The sequence below is a fragment of the Drosophila virilis genome, chromosome X (genome assembly GCF_030788295.1).
Source record: "Drosophila virilis strain 15010-1051.87 chromosome X, Dvir_AGI_RSII-ME, whole genome shotgun sequence".
NCBI lineage: Eukaryota > Metazoa > Arthropoda > Insecta > Diptera > Drosophilidae > Drosophila > Drosophila virilis.
Window position 1 is genome coordinate 17269484 of NC_091543.1, and position 8253 is coordinate 17277736.

An 8253-nucleotide genomic window follows, 5' to 3' on the forward strand; every position below is an offset into this window, starting at 1 on the left:
GCTGCTGGGACGGTATATGGACATGGACGGACGCGGTGCCATGGGAACGCCAATGCCAAACGTTAAACGGCCTACGCTCAAGAGTCCGCCAGAGCTAAAACAGCGCCTCCGCGCCTCCACCTTCTCTGTCCCCTTTTTCGCCTTCGCCTTCCTGCTTCTCCTCCTGCTGCACTTCGATAATGTGTAATAGTTCTATTAGTCGCATGTTGGCGCGTCTCTGGTTACAGCTAATCTCTGGCTACCAACTTTGGCGCGCTGTCATGAGAACCAAGAACCGGCCGGATCGCAAAAACTTTGGCCTGAATAGTTAAACAGTTGAGTAGTTGAACACAGTTGAATGCTGTTGAACAGTTGGAGGCTGCTGCTGGCGCCTCGACTGACGTTTCTGGCGTTGCCCAATTTGGTGCGCATGCCGAACCGGTTCGGTTGCCGTTTCGAGCTCGTAAAGTTTATGGCACAAAGGCTGGCGTCCAATTAAGACGGAAATATTTTCGACTGCTTTTCATTAATTCATCTCAGCGTCAATCTATCTATCCATCTATAAAACCCCAAGTATCGCATCTCTGGCTTGATAGCCGCAAGATGCTGTTTAATAACTTTATGACCAAAGGCCCGCCGGACAACATTTACGAGCGATGCCGCCCTTTTTCAAATCCGTTAAAATTTGAACACAGCTTGAACTGAAGTTAAAACTCTGCCTCCAAATGAAGCTGGAGAACTGTGAGCAATAACCGCATCCGTCTATTCGCCCTTTTTTACGACACCTGCTCGACTCGACTCGACTCGACTTTGTTTGAGTTCAAATCTTTTATAATGGGCCCTGTGGCATGAATTACGCTCACATAAATGAGTTGGGGCAATACTTTTGAATAGAGTTGTCGCTGCGTTTAACGGCCGCTTTATGACTCTGCGTACAAAGCAATGCGTAAAACTGTCAAATTTTCCACAAATGAAATGCATTTGACAAACGATCCACTAAAACGCAGTCCTTGCCCCATTCTGAATTCTATTTGACGCCGATTCTTAGCTCATTTTCACTCGCCACTCGCCTCGGCACTTAACGACATATGCACCTCATTACATAGACAATTGTCATATTCATTTCAACTTGTTCGAAAGATTATAAAACTTTTGTTTAATTTACCAAACACATATTATTTGTAATTTAGTTTGATAATTAAATATACATTAATCATTATATTAGTATCTCTTATTATTAATTTTATTTATTTTCATATTTATGTACTATATATTTACATACATCACTTTTTTTCTCACATATCTGCAAATCTGTATCAAATTGAAATACTATATTTTATGGCTGCAATGGGAACAATTGGTCGAATAGTATATTCATTCGTAGTTCTTGGTTTAGTTTCTTGTTTATTTTAAATATTAATGCAATGCATGTTTACCATTTCCAATGTTAATTTGGCAATCTTTTGATTTAAGCCCAAGTACTCGCATTTTTAATCAGAAATCCCAATTTCGAAATCCCCTCAATTCAGCTTCAGCTGCTCACATTAATCTGCAAAGAGAAAAGCCCATTTGGTAGTTATAAGTTAAATGGGTTGTTTACACTATTGTTGTATTGTGTGCGCATTTGGTCCCTCAATGGTAGACGAGGTTGCCTTTTGATTTGCATGGCTATTCATTTAAGTACAACAACAGCAACAACTACTACAATATTAATAAGGCAAATTGCCGGCTTGCTGCCCCTCATTTCAATTGAAGCACCCACACAATTGTCTCTCATTCCTCCCTCTCGCTCTCTTTTTCTCTCTCTCTCTCTCTCTCTATTACTCTCTCTCTCTCTCTCTCTTCGGTCTTTGACTTATTTCAGCTCTTTTCATGCTTAATTTATTCATTTGCCTTTCATTGATCTCTGTGCCGGGTCTTTGTCTGTGTCTTTTGTTGGTTTATTTGCAGTTTGCACAGTGCCACGCCTCCGTCGCCCTTTTTGTTGTCCATAGTTAATGCAGTACGAACACATATGCAACGATTTTAAGCTGCTCCCGATCCTGTCCAGATCAGTTCGGTGTGCAACAGTTATAAGTCGGCTGGCGCCAGAGCTGCTCCACTTCTCCACCACCACAACCCCCCCCTCCTCGCCTACAGCTTCCGCTCGGCTTAGTGGGTTTCATCTCTAATTATTCAATGTAATTAAGTTGATTGCGTTGTAATTGTACCAGAAATTTATGCCCAATTGCCCAAGTCCGTTGGCCCCGTGCCCTGCTGCTACTCGCATTCCTTTGACTTTTCCATTGCCCTTTGCCGCTGTCTGTTTACTTCTCTGCATATTTGTAGATGCCACAAAAGACAGGTCATATTAGCTTCACCATTAAATTTGCTCATATTTCATATTTTCTACACTCGAATACATACATATATAACAAAATACTTATATATAAATAAAAGAAGTTAAATTTATATAAATATTTTAATGAATAAATATAAAAAAATGTATATATATAACTACGTGAATATATATTATAAATATTTCAATTTTATTTTTTTTTTTAATTTTAAATTAAGTAAACAAAGTTTAGTGTATTATGGCATTCAATTTTCTTTATTCCTGTGGCTCTTCATGTTTTTACTCGGGTTTTTTTTTGGCTTGCGAGCTTTGTAATAAATTTTGTCAGAGAGACTTTGATGTATTTGTGCTCTCTCATCAAATTCATCTTGCTCATCATCAAATCATTGCCATCAAAGGCGGAAGCGTTTAATGAACATTAGACAGCAGACAACAATCGCAACAACAACGGACAACAACAATGTACAACAAGGCACAACAACAATGCATAAAGCAACAAACAAGCGAATCTTGTTGAAAAATAAACAAATAAATAAAATGTTTAAGGGGCTGTTGGGGCGAAAAATAGAATCGCCGCTTAGCCAACAATTTATTAACCAACAGTTTTAGCCAGCAACAACAACAACCATAACAACGAGAACAACGACAACTATGGCAAATACAGTAGCCGCCCTCTTAGAAGCATTGAGTTGACGTTTAAAGCCGACAGGCGACATGCACGAAATCCGCTCAGACCCCGGCAATGTAACCCCCCAATCACCCGAGGTCTAGCAGTTCCTGTAACCACACACACACACACTCACACACAAACACAGACATACACACACCTACACACATACATACTGCTTCCCCGCGTAAACCCTCCCACTGCATAGTCGCATCAATTTAAATCGCTGGCCTAAGCTTAAGCGCAGATTAGGTAATGTGTGTGTGTGCTGTGTGTGTGTGTGTTGTGTGTTGTGTGTGAATATCGTAAATAAAACTGTGCACAGCAATTGAATATAGAATATGAAATATGTTTGCACCGAGCAGAGTTGAAAATATTAAACTTTGATGGCAACAACTGCGAATGGCGGCAGAGATAAGAGCTGCCAAAGCTTCTGCTTATAACTATAAAGTGGCATTAGGTCGAGTCGATGATTGACTCAGTCAATGCCAAATGCTAGCTAAGACCTACAAAAGCTGCAGTTTAATTTGCAGAAAATGTACAAAACATTGGCAATGGCAGCTCGAAACTATTTTGGTATTAACTAAATCTGGCGTAGGAATTACATTTGCCTTGATGCCCCAAGCCCATGAAAAACGAAAGAGTCTAATGGCTTTGTACGGTGGTATGTAACAGGCAGAAGATGGCCTTTCCGATGCCCTTAAGTAGATATATTCCTAATCAGCATCAAAAGCCGACTTAATCAAATCTAGTCAGTCCGTATGAACGCGTCTATCTGAGTGGCTTGCAAATTTGAATGTGTGTTCTGCAAAAGAACAGATCCTCAATTTATTAAAAATCGATAGCTTGCTCTGTGAAATCGATAATAATCGCTATCGACTTCATGTGTTGTTAGGCAATTCCGCAGCTTTAACAGCTAAATATACCATACTTGATAGGTAATCTCTTGTCTAGTTTACACAGCTCAAGAATATAATAATGCTTGGTATTCATACGGATTTTATTGCCATTTTTATGTTGCAAAGATAGGACGATAGGAAGATAGATTGCCAAAAATATGGTGCTAAGGGAAACAAATTACAGCCTTTGTAAGTGTTTAGATTTTTAGAATAAAGCTAGAATGTTGTCAGTGCCAGCTTTAAGCTGTGCTTAGGGTATCTCTTTCTCGGGCTCTCTCGACAAGAAAGCACTCACTTGTTGTTTAGTATTTTAGTCCTGAAAAGGAAACGCTTCGCATTGGATGATAATAAATGATTATCAGAAGTTACTCAAAATAGTATATAATATACATATATATATTTTTTAATGTAGTATGCTAAATGCCAGCGCACATCCTGTAACTATGTGTATTTACCATATTCGCGTTTTAGAGTTTTGTGCGTTAATCAGGTTGAATGCGCATTTAAGCAAGTTATTGACTTTGGGTATAGTTGCTGGCTCACAAAACTTGAGACTTTCAAGCCCATAAATTTGGCATACAAAAGGCCGGAGCTATCAAAACAAAACACACGGCCAAAAGCGGCCACAATAGTTTGGCGGATGGCGCCGCGGGTAGCTCATTTGAATATTGATATGATTCAGATATTGTTTCTTGGTTGCATAATTAAGGAGAAAAATTAGCGCGCGTGTTAAACTCGTGCGCAAAACAAGTTCGACTGGCGACAGGCCACAAGTATCGAGTATTTCATATTAACTAACTGGTAGCTGGCGACTGCGAGCAACAACTGGATCTTCACTTACCGTGTTCAGATGTCTTCAAGTTGACAATTTCACATTAATTGCCGCTCAATTTGTGCTCGATTAGAAGCTGGCCGATAATATTAGCGGCAATAATATATACTTGGCAAAAATGTTGCCTGAATTAATCAAACAATTTTGATAAAAGTAACAGGATCAGAGCTGCCAGCTTGGCGCACTATGTTGGCACATATTCTCTGTCTGTCAGTGTTTAGTTTTTTTCATCTGACAGCGATATATGCGGGGCACTCGGATTACATATGCCAAGCAAATATGTAAATCAAATCTATTTAAATGCTTGCGATGCGTTTAAGATATGACTATAGTATATAACACCTCATTTCCAGTTCGAAATGTTGTGTTTGTGAAATTCTCATTGAAAGATAAGCAAAAAACAAGCTTGATAATATTTAAATCATAATTTATGGCCCGACGATGGACGATCGTCTATTGAATGTTCCAAATGAGTTCAAAGCGAATCAAGAGAATCAAGCCTAAACAATCAAGAACTGGGTATCAAGAGAAGAGTATTAACTGTTTTAGAGCTTGGTCAGAAATCATTTCCATAGTCGTGTATGGAATAGAATCGTTATGAGTCTTGGCCAACATTTCGCACCGAATGACAGAATATTCAATGACGGAAATTCCAAAAAAAAAAAAACAAAAATGAGAGAAAAAAAAATCAGCTTAGTCAGTTGCTTGTCTTGCCTTGGCCTATAAAACATATCGGATCTTTGGCTCATTTGGCGCTAGTTTCGACATTGTCTTTGACGCTGGCTAACATAATTTGTTCCTCTCGATGACGTCGTGGTGCACACCCAAAACGCCTTAAGCTTTTTCCCACGCCCAGCTGGCAAGCAAATCAAAAAGCTAAAGCCCAACAAATTATGAAGACAGCAAATATAAAAATAAATGAAAAAGAAACTCCAAATCACAGCGTACAGGAAGTTGTGATTAAATTTTGTTTTCTGTTGTGTGCTTTGATAGTTCTTCAGTTTATAATATCTGTGTATATTCATATATATGCCGGCATGTATGAGGCATATTCCTTGTACTTTGTGTTCACAACTATCGCAGCTATGAGTATTATGAGTACTTTGCGGTAAATGCTGCGAATACTCATGCATACATTTGAAACTATCAACAAATTTGAAATTTTAAAATGATTGCAAAGTTGTTGATGTCGCCGCCAACTGCTGCCAACTTTCCAAATTGCCCGAAATGCCATTAACATTTTCCACATGATATGAGGGTATCTGCGGGTCTCTGCCGGCAGGTGGGTGGATTGTGCAATTGCGCCAGCAACAATAAAAAAGATTGCGCAGTCGCTTAATTAGAAAGCGCAGACTTGCAGCTCCCTCGAATCGAGTCCAAGTAGCAGTCAAAGGAGTTGGCGATGCCAAAAACGGAAACGGAAGCAACAAAAGCGAGGTGCAAAAATGGCTGCAGCTGCTGTGACTTTTGCGGTGGCGCGTAATGAGAATGTGAATTGCGGTTTGAGGGCTGTGCACCGATTAGGCGTTAGCCCCAGCCAAAACTCCTTTTGGGGCAGGACAACTGGCAGTCGACAACTGGCATCTGGCAGTTAATAGCCAAGCATGGGCTGCAGGTTTTAAGTTCGTAGCAGATCTGGGCTATATAGCGATATATATGGCGCTAGAACTTCTTAAAGCTAATTTCTTTTTACTTCTCTGACAAGGCACAATTCAAGTTGGGTCAACATCTAAGCAACAATTACACTATGAGCTATTTATATGCCTTTGTAGAGGGTATTATCATTTTGTTATGAAATATATATATTCTAGATCAGCATCAGCAGACGATTTGATATACCCCTAGCTGCTTTTGCGTCCTTCCATCTGCCCGTCTTCCTGTCTGTCCGTCTGTCTGTGTTCATTTGAAATGGATTCTTAGTTTTAAGACTATCGGTTTGAAACTTTGCATAGGTCCCTTTTTCTATTGAAGGCTATCCGACCGGATCGGAACATCTATCATATAGCTGGTATATGAACGATTCTCACATATCTGCAAGAGGCAAATGTCTAGAAGGTTATTAAATCTAATATATATAAGATATTTATTTTGAGAGATAAACATTGCACATTTCAATTTATTCATCTTATATTTTATTGCCTGTTTTATCCTGTGCATATTTATTTATGGTTATTGAAGCTTTGCTCAAAATGATTCAGTTTGTTGCTTCTTTTGGCATATCGAATTTCACCAGTTTCGCACCCAATTTAAAATTGTATCATGGCATCGAGCTGCGATTTGTATTGGCAAAATATTTCACATAATTTGTATCGTTTATTTTCATGCCGTGCATTTGTTGCTGGTCTTCCGGTATTTAATTTGGCCTTTTTATTCAAATCATTATTCATTCGGTTAGCTAAATAATGCTGAATATTTGATTTCAGTAATGCGACTAGTTTCCATTAAATTTCAATAAATTCTCATGTGCTTTTTAAATTCCTCTGGTTGCCCGCTCTTCCATGTGACCTTGCCCCAACGCTGTTCCAGCTGCTTTTAATTTCCATTTCCATTTCCATTTAACAGCAAGCTTGACATAATTTTTGCTGCAGGGCCTGGCCTGCCACTCGCTTGCCGCACCGCCACCCCTTTAGCTGAAGCCGACACGAAATATGTCTAAAAAAAAACAACGAACATTAAAGAGCATTTTAAGCATTTACCAAAATGATTGATTAATTGACTTGAAATAATGAACGAGTCGGTGACTGAGTTTTTCTGATGCTGATGCTGATGCTGCTGATGAGCTGTTGCTGCTGTTGTTACAGCTATCAAATGGCTATTTAAATGCAGCAGCAACAACAACAGTGCCAATAATGACTACATGACTTAAGAATAACAACATCAACGATTATCTAAGCGACACTCAAACGCTTGCGGCCCTTGCTCAGCCTCATACTCATGCCTGACTAGCACGAGATCCACAACCAAAACCAGAATCAGAATCAGAAACAGAACCATAACCAAAGCCCCTCAATCAAGCGGCCAGTTAGAACGTCGAGAAGTGAAGCCGTCAACCAGTTGAGCAGACATCAGCACAGCCCGCGGCTCACTTCTAAGCTCATTGGTCCAATATTATTATTAAATGTCTTCAAAATTAGAGACTCGTAACTCTTTAGCTCATAGTTGTATGTGCGAGGGCTGTTCGACAAATATACCACAAGTTAAGCCAACGAGATAAATTTCTGTTGTTGAGGTATATTTATTTTTTGTATATCCAACAATTAGGATTTCAATATTTATTTTGAAGATATCTCTTTTTTTTCGGTTTTAGCTATCTGTCTGCTCGTCATAATTCTGGCTAGCTCTTGAGCTGCTACTCAAATGAAAATTTCTTGCCCGACGGCAAATCTTCGCTTCTCGTTAATAGCAATAACTTTTACATTAATATGATTTATTTAATTTAATATTTTAATTAAAATTCTTTTATTTTGCTTTTGGAATTATTTCAAATAAAAGTATGTGAGACATAGAATTGAAAACCATTTTTCCTAAGGCCAATTCT